This window comes from Anabrus simplex, chromosome 5 (genome assembly GCF_040414725.1).
Source record: "Anabrus simplex isolate iqAnaSimp1 chromosome 5, ASM4041472v1, whole genome shotgun sequence".
NCBI classification, from domain to species: Eukaryota; Metazoa; Arthropoda; class Insecta; order Orthoptera; family Tettigoniidae; genus Anabrus; species Anabrus simplex.
The window spans coordinates 326,833,084-326,850,997 of record NC_090269.1 but is presented as its reverse complement, the minus strand read 5'-3'; the positions used below and the strand labels follow the sequence as shown (position 1 = coordinate 326,850,997).

At 38.9% G+C, this 17,914-nt stretch overlaps 1 protein-coding gene across 1 annotated transcript in view; it reads right to left on the bottom strand.

The window, feature by feature from the left end:
• LOC136874059 (zinc transporter foi) overlaps positions 1 to 17,914 on the bottom strand; it is a 360,167-nt gene that overhangs the window by 320,170 nt on the left and 22,083 nt on the right. The gene's annotated exons all lie outside the window — the stretch shown is intronic.

The window sequence follows — 17,914 nt, the reverse complement described above, 5'->3', positions numbered from 1 at the left end:
TTTTATTGTGTGCTATTTTGTGTTGTTCTTACTTGTTTACTTGTCATGTGTTTTTGTTAGAAAGTGCAGTACCACATATGCTACATAGGGGTCGTGGGTTCAAGTCCCATCCTTGCCAGTGAGTAACGGGCTCACCATTACCTTCAGTGTTATTTTAGGGGCAACCAACGGTCCTGCATTTATGTTTATGTGTAGTTTGTACGTGTCTGACTCGTTGGCTGAATGGTCAGCGTACTGGCCTTCGGTTCAGAGGGTCCCGGGTTCGATTCCCGACCGGGCCGGGAATTTAACCTTCATAAATTATTTCCAGTGGCCTGGGTGTTTGTACTGTCCCCGACATCCCTCTAATTCACACACCACACATAACACTATCCTCCACTACAACAACACGCAGTTACCTACACACGTTAGATGCCGCCCACCCTCATCAGAGGGTCTGCTAGAAATAGCCACACGAAATTATTATTATTTCCTGTATGTGAGGGAACTGATGTTCGGTTTAATTTACAAGATCTGTGAAGATTTTCGGTTCCTAACATCATAAGTTTCAAACATTGTGTCCAGGTGTTTCTCGCGAAAAACTGATTCAAACTTATCGCCCAATTTAATTGAGATACTAAAGCAATTACCATTTGTTACTAGCCCAAGTCAAGGCTTGGAAGTGGAGGCCTCGCCCACACATGCTAGAGAGGCATCCATGGTTCCTCTACATGGGTGATACGGTGGTTCAGGTGAAGTGGGGCTGGTGATTGAGGTGAAGGCTCACTACAGGGTGCTGGAACCAACACATCACTTTGCTCTACGTAGCCTGGACGAGCCGCGGGTTGGGAAAGGGAGCGATCCCAACCTAGGGAGAAGTCATGGCTGTGAACATCTCTTCAACACGTACTAAACATACGTAACACGACATAACAGATTGAAAGTCAGTTTCGATTACAATGCGGTTGTGAGAATTCAATATTCATTGACTTGGCCACAACGGGCAACTTAAACGCACTCTACATTGTGATGGCAGTAGTGCCAGAGCTGTAGCTTAGATCCTTTCCATCAGAACAATGATGGCCTAGGCCACCATAGCTCAATTGGTAGAGCAACCGACGCAAAATTTGGAGGTTGTGGGTTCGGATCCCACTGGTGTCCGGTTGGCCATTTTTGTTCTGTACTTAACCTCTCTTCAACACGTACTAAATGTACATAACATGACCTAATAGGTTAAAAGTCGGTTTTGAAAGATATCTTTGTCTGACGATAAAATAAGGGACTACAACGAATATAAATGTCTAAGTGATATTAGTAATGTGTTAGCAGTGATAATAATTCAAATAAATTTTTAGAAAGGTGATCTTTGTATTTCTAGTGAAACTGAAGAAGATATTACTACACTGGACGCAATAGTGATGGTAGGAGACGTAAACATAAATTTGTGTGGGAAACAATGTTAGCCTGGAAATACGGCACGATCTAATGTAATTCAATTTACTGTAGTACCACCTCGACTGAGTCATCTCTACTATGGAAATAGCTACAACGAAGCATCGGTGATTTATCAATTATCTACCTGAAATAAAAACCTTAATTCAAGGAGATCCGTTTCATCATAACCTTGTAACTAAACATATAAACAAACCTTCAAAATAAACAAAAGAAAGACTGGAAAATTTTCCCATACCTGCCAACTTTACAAAACCAAAAATCAGGAGATTTTAATATGAAAATCAGGAAAAATCAGGCGATACAATTGATCAAAGCTGCTTTTTCTACATGTCTTGCACAATACAGTACTATAATATATTTATAATACTTATTGTCTCAAAGCCCGACTGTTGCTATACGAGGCTACAAGGCTAAAAATTACACATCTCTATTCCCTCACAGAAAGTATGTGAGCGAGATGATCGGTCCCTGATAAGCCTGCTGAAAATAGTATGAACGCATGTGTGAATCAGTCACGCACTGATGAACCCGTGCTTTGCTACGGAATTCTCAGAAAGACTGTCCTTATAGTTTTCCCAACTAAAGTCAACATAGGTCATTACAATGACGCCAGTATGAATGTTGCGATAAAAAGCAATGTTGTCATATGAAATATTCGATAAAATGAAAAGAGCACATTTTCTCACTTTTAGCGAAATGTACTACGGTGTCGATCTAACAGTTCAAAAGTTTCAGAGCTAGAATGACCAGGCTGCAGACAGCCGCGAATACTCCTGTGTAATCATTCCGTTTAAGTGTGCACACTGCTCATTCCAATCACTGCCTCAGAGTAGGGATTGAATAGCTGGAATACTATGCTGATCCAGTGTGTTACGTACCAGTAGTATCAGAAAATTTATGAACCAGAGGAATGGCATGCTAAAGAAGAGAGAGATCTAACTCCCCACTCCCCAGCTACTTCCCGCCAATATTCAGGTAGGCTGTTATACTCAATACGCAGCAGTAATCCTATCTATCGGAGATAAATGGAAGCAGAATACACAAAGCACATCACAACAAACAATGGTCAATGTAATGTTATTGCTGATCAATTTTATGAGCTTTCTATATTGGAGGCCTTCACACTTAGTTTTCTTCCAAATCTGTTATTTAGAGCATCTAATGTCAAGTGAGTCCTCCTTTCTTTCATGACAACCTCGTGTGTTATTTAAGCAATTGTTCCATCATAACTTTTTCTCATTCTTATAATTATCTTCACAATTTAATCACCATCACCACCAATATTATTGTAGTCGGTAGGTAAAACTTAATAACACATAAATAATCGGAAATTGTATTCTCTGTAACTTTTGTTATGTAGTACTTTTCAATATGACCACAAAGATAGGTAATTAAAAATTAAATTTTTGGCACCTTCCCCTAAACTACCATTTTGAACAGAGTGAATAAAATTATTTATAGCGTAGACTGTAGTTCCTTATTCCGCGACTTTACATAAAATTATGTTCACCCATTTTCACGTATCATGGCGCTGATATAGACTTAGCAAAAAAAATCCGAATCCATGAATATCTCTATCATCATAGCCGGTACGGTAAAAATGTATAAGACGTAAATGATAGGAAATTTTATAATATATAACTTTAGTTATGTAGTATTTATCGATAGGGCCAATAATAACAAAAATATTTGAGAATTAAATTTTAGGCCTTCCCCTAAACTACCATTTCACTCAGTGTGAATAAAATTATTTATGGCCTAGATTGTAGCGACTTATTCCCCGACGTTATATACCGATTTTCATTAAATTCTCTTCAGCCGTTTTCTCGTGATGAGCGTGCGTACGTAGAGACAGACAGACAGACAAAAATTACGGAAAATTAAAACGTGCATATCCCCTTGTTACTATGGATAGTCGCGACCGGTACGCAAATAACATTATTTTTAAATTCTGAGCAATGTACGGACAAAACTCTTGTTTTATTTATATTGAGATAAATAAAAAATAGTCTGGCCTCCAAATGGCTCGTAAAATCTCTAGAAAAGTCACAAGTAGTTATCATTGAAATTCTGTCACTAAATTACTAAGAAACACTCAATATCTAGCGACGAGTCTCTCGAATCGACCAAAGAGAATGGAATCGACTAGACTGATGTGAACGAACACCAACATAGAACACGAGAACGAGAGATTGACAATCGATACACGCGTCGCGATATGAAGGTTTTAATAAACATCGTACATTCGCGAACATTTCTCGCATTCATAAACGTCGATGTTTCGTTTGAAAGCGGCCAATGAGTGAAGGACTTCCGGCCAATGGCGTAAAAAAGCTGAAACGGTGGGATTTGAAAATAAATGTTTCAAGTTCACCAAAACATAAGCTAAAATCGGGAGAAATAATAGAATAAACGGGAGGGGGGAAAAACTGTTGTAAATCGGGAGTCTCCCGAATAAATCGGGAAAGTTGGCAGGTATGTTTTCCTGTAACACATTAACATATACACACTGATCTAAAGCTGAAATAAATATATTGGAAATCAAGCACTATGATCTACAGTACTACTCGTTGTAGTAATCGTATAGGCAACAGCGTCTATTAACTTAACCATGGTGGCCACAAATGGCCCGTATTGGCTTAATTATTACAGTTAAATGTGTCCAGGTTCCGCCTTGTCAAATTTAACTGTAGGCAACAATGAACAATGATAACAGCAACTCAATTCAATACTTTGTGAAACATACACAATTTGCAGGGACTGTTCCACCGACGTGTGGTATCATAATTCAGATCACTTTTGTTATACTGAACCTTTTTAGCACTCAGTAATTTTATTATTACATAGTAATAGTTCTTCAGTTTAGAGGTTGCATAAAAGACAAAGTACAGTAGAATTCCATTAGTCCAGCATCCAACAGTCCGGAACGTCCGATGGTCCGGCACCATTCCAGGATTTTTTAAATGTTCTTATCCCTTAATAATGATATCTCGTAAACAATTTGATGCATTATTTCTCGAAACGAATCGAAGTGTATTTTTTATTATTTCAAAGTGCAAATGTATCTGAAAAAAATCCATTTGTTATGCATTGACTTAAGTTACTTAAATATAAGTATCTCTGGAAATATTCAGCCTAGAAGGCTGTGTGCTATACTGAGTACTGGAAAGCCAACCATATGACATAAAAAAATATTTCCAAAATTGAATGTATGGGCCATGTTAAAAAACGGATGGGAACATGCCTTCAAAAATTGAAGAGGACAGAACGAAAAGAGAAGTTGAAGATGGAAAGACTATAAATGTTAAAGGAAGACTTACAGATAAAAACATCGAACTCCGGCATTATTATGGAATGGCAATAAGAAACAACACGTTTGAAAAGTGGAGTGTGTTATTAAACTAATGATTCTGCTGATCAACATTTTACTGCAAAACGCCGTGTTACAGCTGTTTTCGCTGTATGCCTTAACCGATATCGTAGTAAGAGGTACCGCCCGATAGTCCGGCATTTTCGGTAATCCGGCACAGGGCGGGTCCCGAGCGTGCTGGACTATCGGACTTCTACTGTATACTTAACACCCACTAATATCGTGCAATGGAAAAATATATACACACACATTTTTATTCAATTAGAAACATATAATACAAAGTAATGTCTTAAAGAAGAAAAACTTCATCCAACTCTTTACCAGGTGATAGTGTCTCGAGAATGGACATCACATTCCCACACATTAGAGCTATGCTGATGCGCTGAATGAGAAAAGCAGTTGATCGCATACTGCCGGAAATCCGAGCAATCCATTGTCCAAACTCTTTGATAAAATTGAGGCCATCATTATGCCAGGAACCACTTTATTCAATGGCTACTGGCACGAAGAAGAACTTGTCCAACGAATCACTGCATTTTCTTCTTTTAGCATTTTCCCTATTCATGGCTGCACCTTCAGTACTCATTGATGAAAGGGGAATATTGAACTGGGCTAATGTGTCGGTACAGGTAAAATCATGCAGGAGAGATCTACAGCTTTTCCATGGTACAAGTGGTTGACTTTTCACCGTCTAAACGACAGCACCAGTGGGCTGTCGTATTGAAGGAACTTCTGCTGAAACTAGAGCCTGCAAGATGACTTCATTTACAGTGGAGTGGCAGATGTGTCTGCCTTTACTTTTCACACAAGAAAGGCCATGGAGGCTACGTCCATCAATGTAGGCACCAAAGCTGAGCATCGGTGAGGCTCACAGACGACTGCTCCCAAACGTAAAGCCACAGCAATATGGAAACTCTCACTGGAAAGATGAGGCAAAGGCGAAGGTAAAGCTTGGAGCCATGCACCACACTCAGGCGAAGAAGCAGCAAGGAGCTGGGTTTTGTCTTGAAGACTACTAGTTGACTGCTGGAGAAGCAAGTAGAGATGACTGATAAGAGGAGCATCCCAAGGGGAATGACACCGACTAAGCTTGACCACAGAGATGTGCTCTCTTGTACGCAGCATCGGGGTCCAGGCATCCACCAAGTGGAAGGAGAACCTCGACAAGACGAAGAGAAATTTGGAAAGACGCAAAAACATGACTGAATCACCAAATCCACAGAACGGTGAATGCTGAGGCCACCAGAACCAACAGGAAGAGAACCCTGTAACCAGGCATTGACACTCAAGGATCAATTGAGGATGGTTCCGAGACCAGTTTTTAATACACAATCAAATTCCTCCAATAGTAGGGTCTCATGCCAAGACGGAGAACAACGCAGGAAGTACATCAATCACGGGATGGAAAGCGAAGCACGGAGCAAGAAGAAGGCTGAATGTGACAAAGTAGTTCTCTGGTTGATCTTTTGTGCCCTCTTCAGTGCATTCATAGTTCACAGAACCCAGAACCCTGGAAAGAGTACCAAATTTTATATATATATATATATATATATATAATATTTCAGGTTCCCTATGGAAATCATTATCTATATCATACCAAATATAGGTCATTTGTGCTGGAGACAGCCAGATACTGGGCATCAACACAGCAGCCAGATATTCAAGAGAATGAAGATGGAGAAGAACAAGAAAATCCCAGGAAAACACCCACATCGCAAAGCAGGACCATCTTGGAAGACTATCAGGGGATACGAAGAAGCATACCATATTTGATCGCATACAACTCGCCACTCCGTACATCTCGCACCCCATTTTTATAATTGAAATTGCAAGAAAAAAATTTCCCCACACATAACTCACATTAATTTCTGACGCCATAAAGACAAATGGTACACACATGAAATAAAGTTTGGGTATTCCGTGGATGTCATCATCATCATCATCATCGTTGACCAACTCCTGTTTCCCAGGTGTGGTATACGACCCCTTCCATTTTGCTCTGTCCATGAACCATTCTTCGTTCACAATCCGCTCCCAATCCTGACCTCTCTCCTCTACATCCTTCTTCACCAAGAGCCTGCACTACGACAGCCAGATAAAAGTGCGGTATAAATTTATTTGGCAGTTTGGACATTTATCTGGAAGTTCGGTTGAAACCACGTACTACGACTTTTGTTTATGTGCAATCTGGGAAAATATTCTCGAGTATAGCTATGCTGAAGTTGGAGAGGCTGTTAACGCTCTTATCTGGGACTTAGCTCTTATCGGGGACGCTACTTTAAAGAATCAAGATGGCTACTCATGAAGATGAATCTACATCTGCATGATGCTGTGCGAAATTAAGTTGTTACAATGTAATTTATTTATATATTTATAAAGTATGTCATGCTTCCTGTCCAGCTATCACAGAATTCTTAAAATTTTCCCAAGCTAGCAAATTGTTGCTACTGAGTGTATCAGTAGTACAGAAGCAGTTGACCACAAGCTTCATGGGTAGCCGTGGTCGCTAGGGCATCAAAGTTTGTTGTTAAGCAGTTTTTGGTGGGTTCGAGTCCCAATAGTCTAACATTTTTTTACCTTGTAAATGGTAGTCGGTAGGGTACTAGAGGTGATAGTACACATTTCCTAATCATTAAAATGCGTGTCAAAAGCGTGGGTTCTATTCCAAATCTATCCGTGACGCACATATGGAGTAAAGGTATACGACGTTGTTCATGGCGATTCGTCCATTGAATGAGGATGTTAAGGAGGTTATATTTCTTTTACTTCATAACAACTTGCTACATAAGTATTTACGCTAAAGTGAGATAAATGCTTGCCAGTTACTATTCTCACACTGTATTGAAAAGAAAGAAACTAACTACATATTCAATGAGCAAACAATAAATTGAATTAATAATAAAATTAATGATCCCATGCTGCATCAGTGGCATTAATTACGAATAGGACTTTACTTTCGTCGTAACGCGCAACCTCGTAAATAGTACTTGACAAAAAAGATACATAACCTGAATCTTAACTTTTGCGTCCAGGTTACATTTTCAGTCTTTTTATTTTCTATAACAGTTTCAGTTTCGTTATACAGTTAATTAATTTTAACATTTCTTCTAGTAATACAATTTCAAAAGGAATAGAGCCAAACAAACGAAAACACCAGGGAACACGTATACCACTGCGCTAAATTTCACTAACCACATTACCAATTCAATGAAAATATTACTACATCTTCCGCATTACAGTACCGTAGTTAAAATCCATTGGTAGTACGCAAGAAAATATTTAACTTCTAGTTTGCAAAACTGCAGCCTACGTATCTGGCTGTTTATCTGACAGTCGTAGTACAGGCCCTAAGTCTGTCCATTTTTCTCTAGGTCTGCCCACTGGTCTCTTTCCCCTGATTTCTCTTTCATACTCCTTTCTTGCAGACCTGTTGGCACTCATTCTTTTCACATGACCAAACCATTTCAGTCTTGCCTTTTGGATCTTCTGGAGTAAGGAGTCTTCTAGTCCTACGTCTTCTGACTTTTTCATTCCTGATTTTATCCCTCCTGGTCTTCTGGATCATTGTGCAAAGGAACTTCATTTCTGCTGCTTGGAGTTTCGAGTTGTCCTCTCTTGTTAATGTAGCGGTACGTGAGGATAGGGGTGTAGTATGATTTATACAGTGTCATCTTGGTTTTGAGTGGTATTTGTTTATCCCATAGTAGCTGTCTTACTTGGAGGTAAAAATGTATTGCTCTGGTGATTCAACTGTTTACTTCATATTTAGCTAAGTTAGCCTTGGACATTATACTACCCAAGTACTTAAATTCTGTGACACTGTCCAGCTTAGTGCCATTTAGCACGATTTCTGGCTGACTGTCACCCTTCTGTACCTTCAACACCACCATTTTAGTCTTGTTGATGTTTAATCCATATCTCTCAAACTCCTGACTCCACCCCTGCAGTCTCTCTTCTACATCTTTCTCTGAGTTACCACAAATTACTACATCATCTGCAAATGCTTTTAAGTCTTGTTGCCCCTTTTCTCTTAGCACCTTTAATATGGTATCCATTACAATGATAAATAATAGGGGCGACAAAGCAGTACCTTGTTGTACTCCCCTTTTTGTCTCAAACCAGTCTGACAGTCCAGAACAGACTTGTACACAATTTCTGGTTTTCTCGTAACGCACCTTAACTTTTGAAATTAGACTGTCTCGAACTTCAAGCTTTCTCAAGCACTCTCAAATAAGCTCCCTTGGTATGCTGTCATAGGCCTCTTTGATGTCAAGAAACAGTAGATATAAAGGCTTCTCTTTTTCCCAATGTTTTTCCATCAGCATCCTGACAGCAAATATAAGATCTGTTGTTGATCTTCCAGGCCTAAAGCCATATTGTTCCTCTTCTAAAAGTGGTTCTACAATTTCTCGTAGTCTATTCTCTATAATGTTTTCCAGAATTTTTAGTCCATGAGAGAGTAGAGCAATGCTACGGTAGTTGGTACAATTCCGCCTGCTGCCTTTCTTGAATATAGGTACAATTATACCTTTCTTTCAGTCTTCTGAGATGGTATTTTTCTGCCATACTACATTTAGGAATCTATATAGCATTGGATTGCTGGGGTTCCTCCTGCTCTTAACATGTCCACTCATCTATTCCTGCAGCTTTTCCTTTCTTCATACTTTTAAGGCTCTTCTCTATCTCCAGCCATGTGATTGGTGGTACCATATTTTTACTGGGCTCTTCACTTTTTCAAGATTCATTTTTTCTCTGTTTTGAATTACATCTGATGCCTCTTCATTCCGGAGCTTGTCAAAGTAGGTCTTGCAATTCTCTCCTGATTCCATCTTCCTCTCGTACTACTGATCCACTGTCCTGCTCTATTACCTTGATGTCTTCAAGGTTATTTCGTTTGTTTTTAATTACTCTGTGAAGAAGTTTCTTGTTTCCTCTGCTGTCCTCTTCCAACGTTTCCACAAACTCATTCCATTTTTTCTCTTTCTCTTCTCTTACTATCCTCTTAGTTGTAAGTTTTTTTTGCCCTGTAGTGTTCCTGTAGTTTAGATATTTCTTGGCCACCTGGATCTTGTGCATCTCTCTGCTTTTCTTTGTCTAGCATCTTTTTTGCCCAATTTCTCTCTTTTATAACCAATCTGACTCTGTCATTCCACCAAGGTGTTTCTTTTTATTTCATGGTCGATCCTGTTACTCCACACAGGTCTTTAGCTTCACCCACCCAAGTATCCTTAAAAATTTTCCATTCTTCTTCTACTGTATTCATTTCCCCTTTTGGTAAGTGTCTCTGTATCTTTATTTTATATTCTTCCTTCAGCTTGGCTTCTTCCAATTTCCAAGTCTTCACTTTACGTTTTCTTTTTCTTTTCTTCGGGGTTGTGTTAGCCACATGATTTAGGTCTGCAATCAATACTCTATGATCACTGTCCATACTCTCACTGGGGATAACTTTGATATGGTTACATATTTCCCTCCTCCTTTGTTAGTGATGATATAGTCGATGAGCGACTTATGTTTTCCGTCCCAGCTATAACTTGTTATCTTGTGGCTGTCTTGTTTTTGGAAGAAGGTATTTTTGATGATCAATCCATTTCTTCTGCACAAATCAAGCAGTTGTTCGCCGCCTGCATTTCTGTTCCCAAACCCAGGTGGTCCAATGATTTCCTCATAACCAAGTCTGTCTGTCCCAACGTGTGCATTTAAGTCCCCAATGATGATGACATTTTCTTTATCAATTATATCTTCTACATCTTGACAATTGTTTCTTCTCTTGAGCACTACATCCAACCTGTGGTGCATATACCTGCACTACCGTGTAATTTGTGGACTTCAGCTGCATAGATAACTTAATGATCCTATCATTCTTATAGGATACTTCGGTAATGGCGTCCATGTCTACCATGTCTAAATATCGGGACTGTACCAAATGCTGTTACGATACTTGTACGAGACAGTTCAGGAAGAAGCTGCATTTGTTTCTATATGCAGAACAGTTGAGGTTAGCTGTTGCAATAAAAATACCTAACCGCACCAAGGCCGCATTCCTAGCAGGTCTGTTACACTCTGCCATCCCTCTCACTCTTTATTGTCAATATGCTTATCGCTACCTGTCCGGCAGAGCTGATCATGTGAACTGGGAGTGTTCGCCTGTCCAGGCAGTCAAGAGATCACGGTATTAGGTATCGTCCATCCGTTGTACTGTCAACAAGTACCAGTAATTATATCTTCACGTTTCATTGTTGTTTCTCAGTTAAGTTTTCTTGTGTAGGTCGATCCTTAAGTTATGGAGAAACGTGGGTGTTATATGCCTGGGTTTAAAAACAAAGTGATGAAATATGCTGAAGAACATTCATGGTAACAGCTGCCGGTCGAGAATTCAGTGTGAATTCAGTACAGAATTCTCTACTGGCGTAAAGAGAAAGCTGTACTATAAATCACCAAACGAACACGTAGGGCATTCAGAGGGCCAAACATAGGGTAAACTTAGAGATCTTTCCTGTTAGTTTACCCTAAGTCAGTGTTCAGACATGCAATGACATACAGCGCCAAGACATGGGTAAGGCTAGCCAGACACAATCAGCATATGCATGTTGCTGAAATGTGGATGCTGCATACCTGCCAACTTTTACAAACCAAAAATAGGAGTCTACGTGAAAAAAGGTCAGGATAAAAGGCATACATATCTACAGTTACAATGCGAATTGACCATTAAATTTAAAATCTTAAACTAAAAAAACATAAAAATGGTTACAAGAAAATGTACCTAATCACTCTCATTTATGACACATACGAATAATAATATTTATATCACACCGACAGACACAACAAAATGCATAATACCGTATTTTCTCGCGTAATTAACACACTTTTTTAATGAAAAATACAGGCGAAAACTTCGGGTGCGTAAATTATTCAAGGAATTAGATATTTACAAATTACTTACAATTCATTTACATTTAAAAGATACATCAAATATAATATAAACACAATTGGTTCAACTCATTTGTAGTTATCGTCATTTGGCGTAAAATTCCGGCGTGAGATTTTTTCTGAAAAGTCAAATAGGGTACATCAGGTAAGTCAGACACGTGGGTTTGAAGTACCGACCCTAGAAAATATTCTTCTCATTACGAGCTGACAATACGACCTGACATACCGGCAAAAAAAGACAACTGTCCAACAAGAGAAGGGCCGGGCATAGAAGGAGGGACTCTGCTACAATACCCCAAACCATTCATATCCAATCTTGTGCGAGTGACGTGTCCATCTATCCTTTTTCTTGAATACCAACGTGCATCACTCGCGGAAATTTTGCTTTAGGCATTGTTTTTCGTTTTAGAACAATGTAAGGTGCAAGCTTTCTGCCATCAGCTGTTACAGAAAGCATTGCAGTACCGATACATCGTTGTTTTTTGCTTCCGGTAGCCCGTACGATAACACTGTATGTTCCTTTCTTATCGAATGTTCGAATTTGTGGCATATGGAAACTGATTGGCGTCTGACCTGCGGTTCCTATAAGGGATATAAAATATTCTTTCACTTTACGCTTCTCAATCACAAAGCAATGAAAATGGGGTAAATCATTCGTTATTTTTTTGGCATAATGTTGTTCTTCGTCAATGAGAAAGTCCATTCCTCTTCATAAAATTAATCAAGCCTCGGCTAACTTTCAAATTCGAGACACTGATTCCATGTGGCGGGGCTATTTCTCATTCTTTAAAATATGGCATTTTGTGAGAAATGGCTTATCCAACATTGCGTAACAAAATCATATATTTAAGCAGATAATCCTCTACTTGAGGAAACTTGCTGCTTTTTGGTCCGCAAAATGCTTTGCGAGACTTGTTGGCCGCTTGAAGTGCACTTCTGTTACCGCTGACTACTTGCTACTCGCTGTACTCGCTGCTCTATTCTGTGACCACGTCTATTCCCGTATGTTTCGGCGTAACTGATCACCACGAGTTTGTATGATGCAGTATTACTCCAATATTCTGAACTGAAACAATTTTGAGATCACTGAGTGTCCCGTACCTGATAACATTCGTAAAACTAGTGCAGTGGGATTTCCTGATGGCTAATAACAGCACGTGTCCTGTGTTTGGAATGCCCGCTTTCGCAATAGGAAGCCTGCTACTTGAATAGTTGACATCTTTATTTTGAAATGCATCCGGAGCTGAGTGACGGATGTTCGAAGTTGTGGGTGCATCAAATACGTGAACATTTCTTTTTCTCCACTTTGGACCCCAAAATACTGGGATGCGTAAATTATGCACGGGCGTTAATTACGCGAGAACCGGGCGAGTTAGCCGTGCGGTTAGGGGCGCGCAGCTGTGAGCTCGCATCTGGGAGATAGTGGGTTCGAATCCCACTGAAGATGGTTTTTTGTAGTTTCCCATTTCCACACCAGGCAAATGCTGGGGCTGTACCTTAATTACGGCCACGGCCGCTTCCTTCCCATTCCTAGGCCCTTCCGGTCCCATCGTCGCCATAAGACCTAACTGTGTCGGTGCGACTTTAAGCAAATAGAAAAAAAAAGTTTACGCGAGAAAATACGGTAGTTTCCTTTATCATTTAAAGTTGAAAACTTCATGATTGTTCCGTATTGAATACAGAAATAAGATGTACAATATTATAGGGAAGGATCCACCTTTCAATACTCCGTAGTAAGTTGAACTAAAAAGTAGTTACAACCTGTTTATTGGGACCGGTTTCAACACATTTCAAGTGTCATCATCAGCCAAGTAGCGAAGATCTTAAAACAACTAATATATTGAACACAGGCAAAAAAATTAACATTGTATCATATCGTAGCAATTCAGTTAATGTTCAAAACACAATAATCACAGTCAAGAGAGTAAACGGAACATCACTATCTTGCGCCGAAAACAAATATAGTTGAAGTTCATAAGCAGATCAAGCATGCACTTATGTAAAGTCGTTGCTAGGCAGGTCTTGTAGGCATTTGTTTCTCCGGCCGAAGAGTAAAAGGTGACGTGAATGAAGTCTTAGGAAAACAGTGTAGGATTTAATTTCGTCAAATTCAAAGTGGATATATAGGTTTTAAAATAATTTAAAACGTTAAAAAAGAATAAAGCCAAATAAAAATATATTAAAAAATAGGAAGAAATAATGAAAGAAATACGAGGTTCAACTCTAAACAACTTGCCGTAGTAATTGATAAAGAAATGATAAATAGAGAAAGGGGGTGGGGAACGTTTATTAGAGGGTGGTGATGGTGGTGGTGGTGGTGGTTATTGTTATTAGAGGAAATACAATTGGGCAACAATCCTTTATATAATACTAATTCGAGGAAAAAGAGGGCTAGGGAGTCTCATTTTCACGCCCTTCGTGGCCCTTGTCTTCCTTTGGCTGATATCTTCATTTTTCGAAGTATCGGATGCCTTTCATTTTTCTTTCTTTTCCACCCTCCATCCCCCAGGGGCTCTGAACTTCAGAGCGTGGGTTGGCGACCACGGGGCCCTTAGCTGAGTCCTGGCATTGCTTCCACTTACATCTATCCTATCCGACCTCCCTTGGTCAACTCTTGTTCTTTTCCGACCCCGATGCTATTATCAATAATCAGATGGATGGCTTTTCCGGCGTTTGCTCTATTAACCAGCGTTTCGTCTTAGGTCTGACACTGGACTCATCAGAGTGGGATGTGTCAGACCCTACCCACTGACGCTGGGGTGTATGCAGGTGAACTTATCAGAAGCTTATTTATTGAAGCACAGTCTGATAACTGCATACGGGAGATAAAACTCCACAATGGAATTAATGCCCGCCTAGCAATTCCAAATGGAAATTCTAAGTTCCCATCTAATTCCCTCTATGGGAACTTAGAATTTCCATCCCGATGCTATTAGGTTTGCGAGGGCTAGGGAGTCTTTCATTTTCACGCCCTTCGTGGCCCTTGTCTTCCTTTAACCGATATCTTCATTTTTCGAAGTGTCGGTTCTCTTCCTCTTTTTCCTTGAATTAGTATTATATAAATGATTGTTGCCCAATTGTATTTCCTCTAATAACAATAACCACCACCACCACCATCACCACCCTCTAATAAACGTTCCCCACCCCCTTTCTCTATTTATCATTTCTTTATCAATTACTACGGCAAGTTGTTTCGAGTTGAACCTCGTATTTCTTTCATTATTTCTTCCTATTTTTTAATATATTTCTATTTGGCTTTATTCTTTTTTAACGTTTTAAATTATTTTAAAACCTATATATCCACTTTGAATTTGACGAAATTAAATCCTACACTGTTTTCCTAAGACTTCATTCACGTCACCTTTTACTCTTCGGCCGGAGAAACAAATGCCTACAAGACCTGCCTAGCAACGACTTTACATACGTGCATACTTGATCTGCTTATGAACTTCAACTATATTTGTTTTCAGCGCAAGATAGTGATGTTCTGTTTACTCTCTTGACTGTGATTATTGTGTTTTGAACATTAACTGGATTGCTACGATATGATATAATGTTAATTTTTTTGCCTGTGTTCAATATATTAGTTGTTTTAAGATCTTCGCTAATTGGCTGATGATGACACTTGAAATGTGTTGAAACCGGTCCCAATAAACAGGTTGTAACTAATTTTTAGTTCAACTTACTACGGAGTATTGGAAGGTGGATCCTTCCCTATAATATTGTACAACTTGTTTCCTTTATCAGACAGTATAATGAACGGAAATTTATAGGTATCTCTGAACACTTGGAGATAACGTTTGTCATATTTTTTGGCCATAACGAGAAAAGAAAATGCCAGAAACTGTCACCGACACAACCCCCTTAAAAAGCATTCAACTCATTAAATTATGCACTTAAATACGCAAAACTACCACATACAAAACAATTCAATAAGTCCTATACATTATTAACATACAACTTTGACGGAGGGTGAAAGCGTAGAAATGCAAGAAAAAACACGTGGCCTGCAACTCCTACGAAATTACGCACAGAAACGATGTTAACAGCGCGCGAACAACACAATAACAAACTCATTCCTTCGTCCCGATTAACTGAGTCGTTGGCACGCGCCAGCCTCTTGCTTGCAGGACGATCGCCGCCCCGAATCCTCAGCTGTATCAAGCGCACATGCTGCTGTGGTGAGCAGGAAACAAGATACATGAAGGCGACGGACGAAACACTCACGAAATAAAGTATCAAATAAATATGCTTGAAAATGAAGTTTCGTAAATTTGCACAAGCACATAAGAATTTATCCTTTATCCTAGAGGAAGAGTACTGGCAGTACTAGAGGTTATATTAGTAAAATATCGGAAGAAGTAAAAATAAATCGGAAGAAGAGTTAAAAACCGGAAAGTTTCCGGGTAAATCAGAAGGGTTGGCAGGTATAATGCTGTGCTGGTCAATAGGTGTGACCATCAGTTCAAGAACAAGCATGCATGAGGGTCAACGATAACAAGAAAATATGTATTGACAAACTAAAATGGTATGGTCATATCCTATAAAGAAATTAAAATCACCTCGTCCAACAAGCCTAGACAACTCAACTATCATCAGCTGGTAAAGGAAGAAGAAGAGCTGCTCAAGAAACAAAATATTTCAGAAGAGCTGGTACATCAACAAGAGACATCTGTTTATGTTCATTTCTGTATTCACCGACAATGAACTGAAGAGAGCAGCTGAAGGTCAATAGCATTTATGGTAAAGAGGGAAGAGGTAATAAAAAAATTACATTTGAGTTTTGTAAAAAAAATCTTGAAAATCTTTGAAACTGTCTTTATGTCTTTCAAATTACGGTAAGCAGCTTATAATATACCACACAGGAAAGTGCGATGCTACAACTCTCTGAAATGCAGAAGGATAAAGTTAAATTGAATGTCACTGTTGAGATTTATATTATAAATATGGTAAAGGAATTAAAAAATTTTAAAAAAACTACGAGAAAAAGATCAACACGCAAAATATTTCATAAATGCTGATACACCAACAAGAAACCTTTATTTTTGTATTCAGTGATCTGAATTGAGGAGAGCAGCTGGTAATATATACAGTACGTAAGTATAAAATGCACTGTGTGTGTGTGTGTGTGTGTGACGTGCACATGCATGCGGCGACTCATTATTAAAATTAAAATACAAGAACTATTCCATTCTTGGAGCTTAATTATAAAGTAGGAAAGTTGACCATAGATGTGAACATAACAGGAAAACAGTTGGAAAGATTATAAAGAAAAGAGACATGCTGACATTAAACCATTATTTTCAAACTTTGAATTTAACTAGAAAACTGAACTCTTGTTTAAAACCCTTTAAGTTTCTTTGGGATATATTCTTCCCACCTAGTATACGCTAGTGCTCCAGAGAGATATCTAGTTCCCATCGTGCAAGGATTATGTAGTTTCATGTGCTGGACACAGGGATGCATAAATTGCCTCAGTCATATATTTATTCTTTGACCAGCAAGTCAGATGTTACCAGGTGGGAAATATACATCCCTCTGGTTGCTTGAAGGTCTTTGCAGACGATGTTGGGTTGTAATAGGCGAGTTTGAAGCAATTTATGGAAAACCTGAGCCAAGGAGGAAGAGTAATTGGTAAGAATAGTTTTCTGTAACATATACACAATTAATATTATGCTTTAGTTTTGTGCCTTGATGCATTGATTTACAGTTATATATGTTAAATGTCAAGTAATGATTCAGGTTATATTTTTGTTTAAAAATTTTGATGTTTCAGAAATAAATTCGGGTGCCACAGATAAAAGTATCGGACTGCATATCAGTGAATTACATATTTTGTTGTTTGTGTATGCAATATTTTGTTGTTCTCTATCTTGGCTAAGTTGTTATACCAACTTGAAGTCATGTATGCAGATTTTTCACACCAGTTTATCAGCATACACACATTGGTGTACATTTGAAGGCTGTTAGGTATACTTTAGCATCTGGGTATATGATCTAATTTGTAGTATGATACAAACGAACGTGTTTACACACGCTTATTTTGTAGATTTGTATTTATTGCCAAGGAATATGGACAATATTGCGAAGTGGCTGGTAGGGGAAATTCCAGATGAGCAGGCAAGAATGATGCTAGTGATGCTGAAGATTGCTCACTCAGTTTTGGTAAGTTTATTTAGCAGT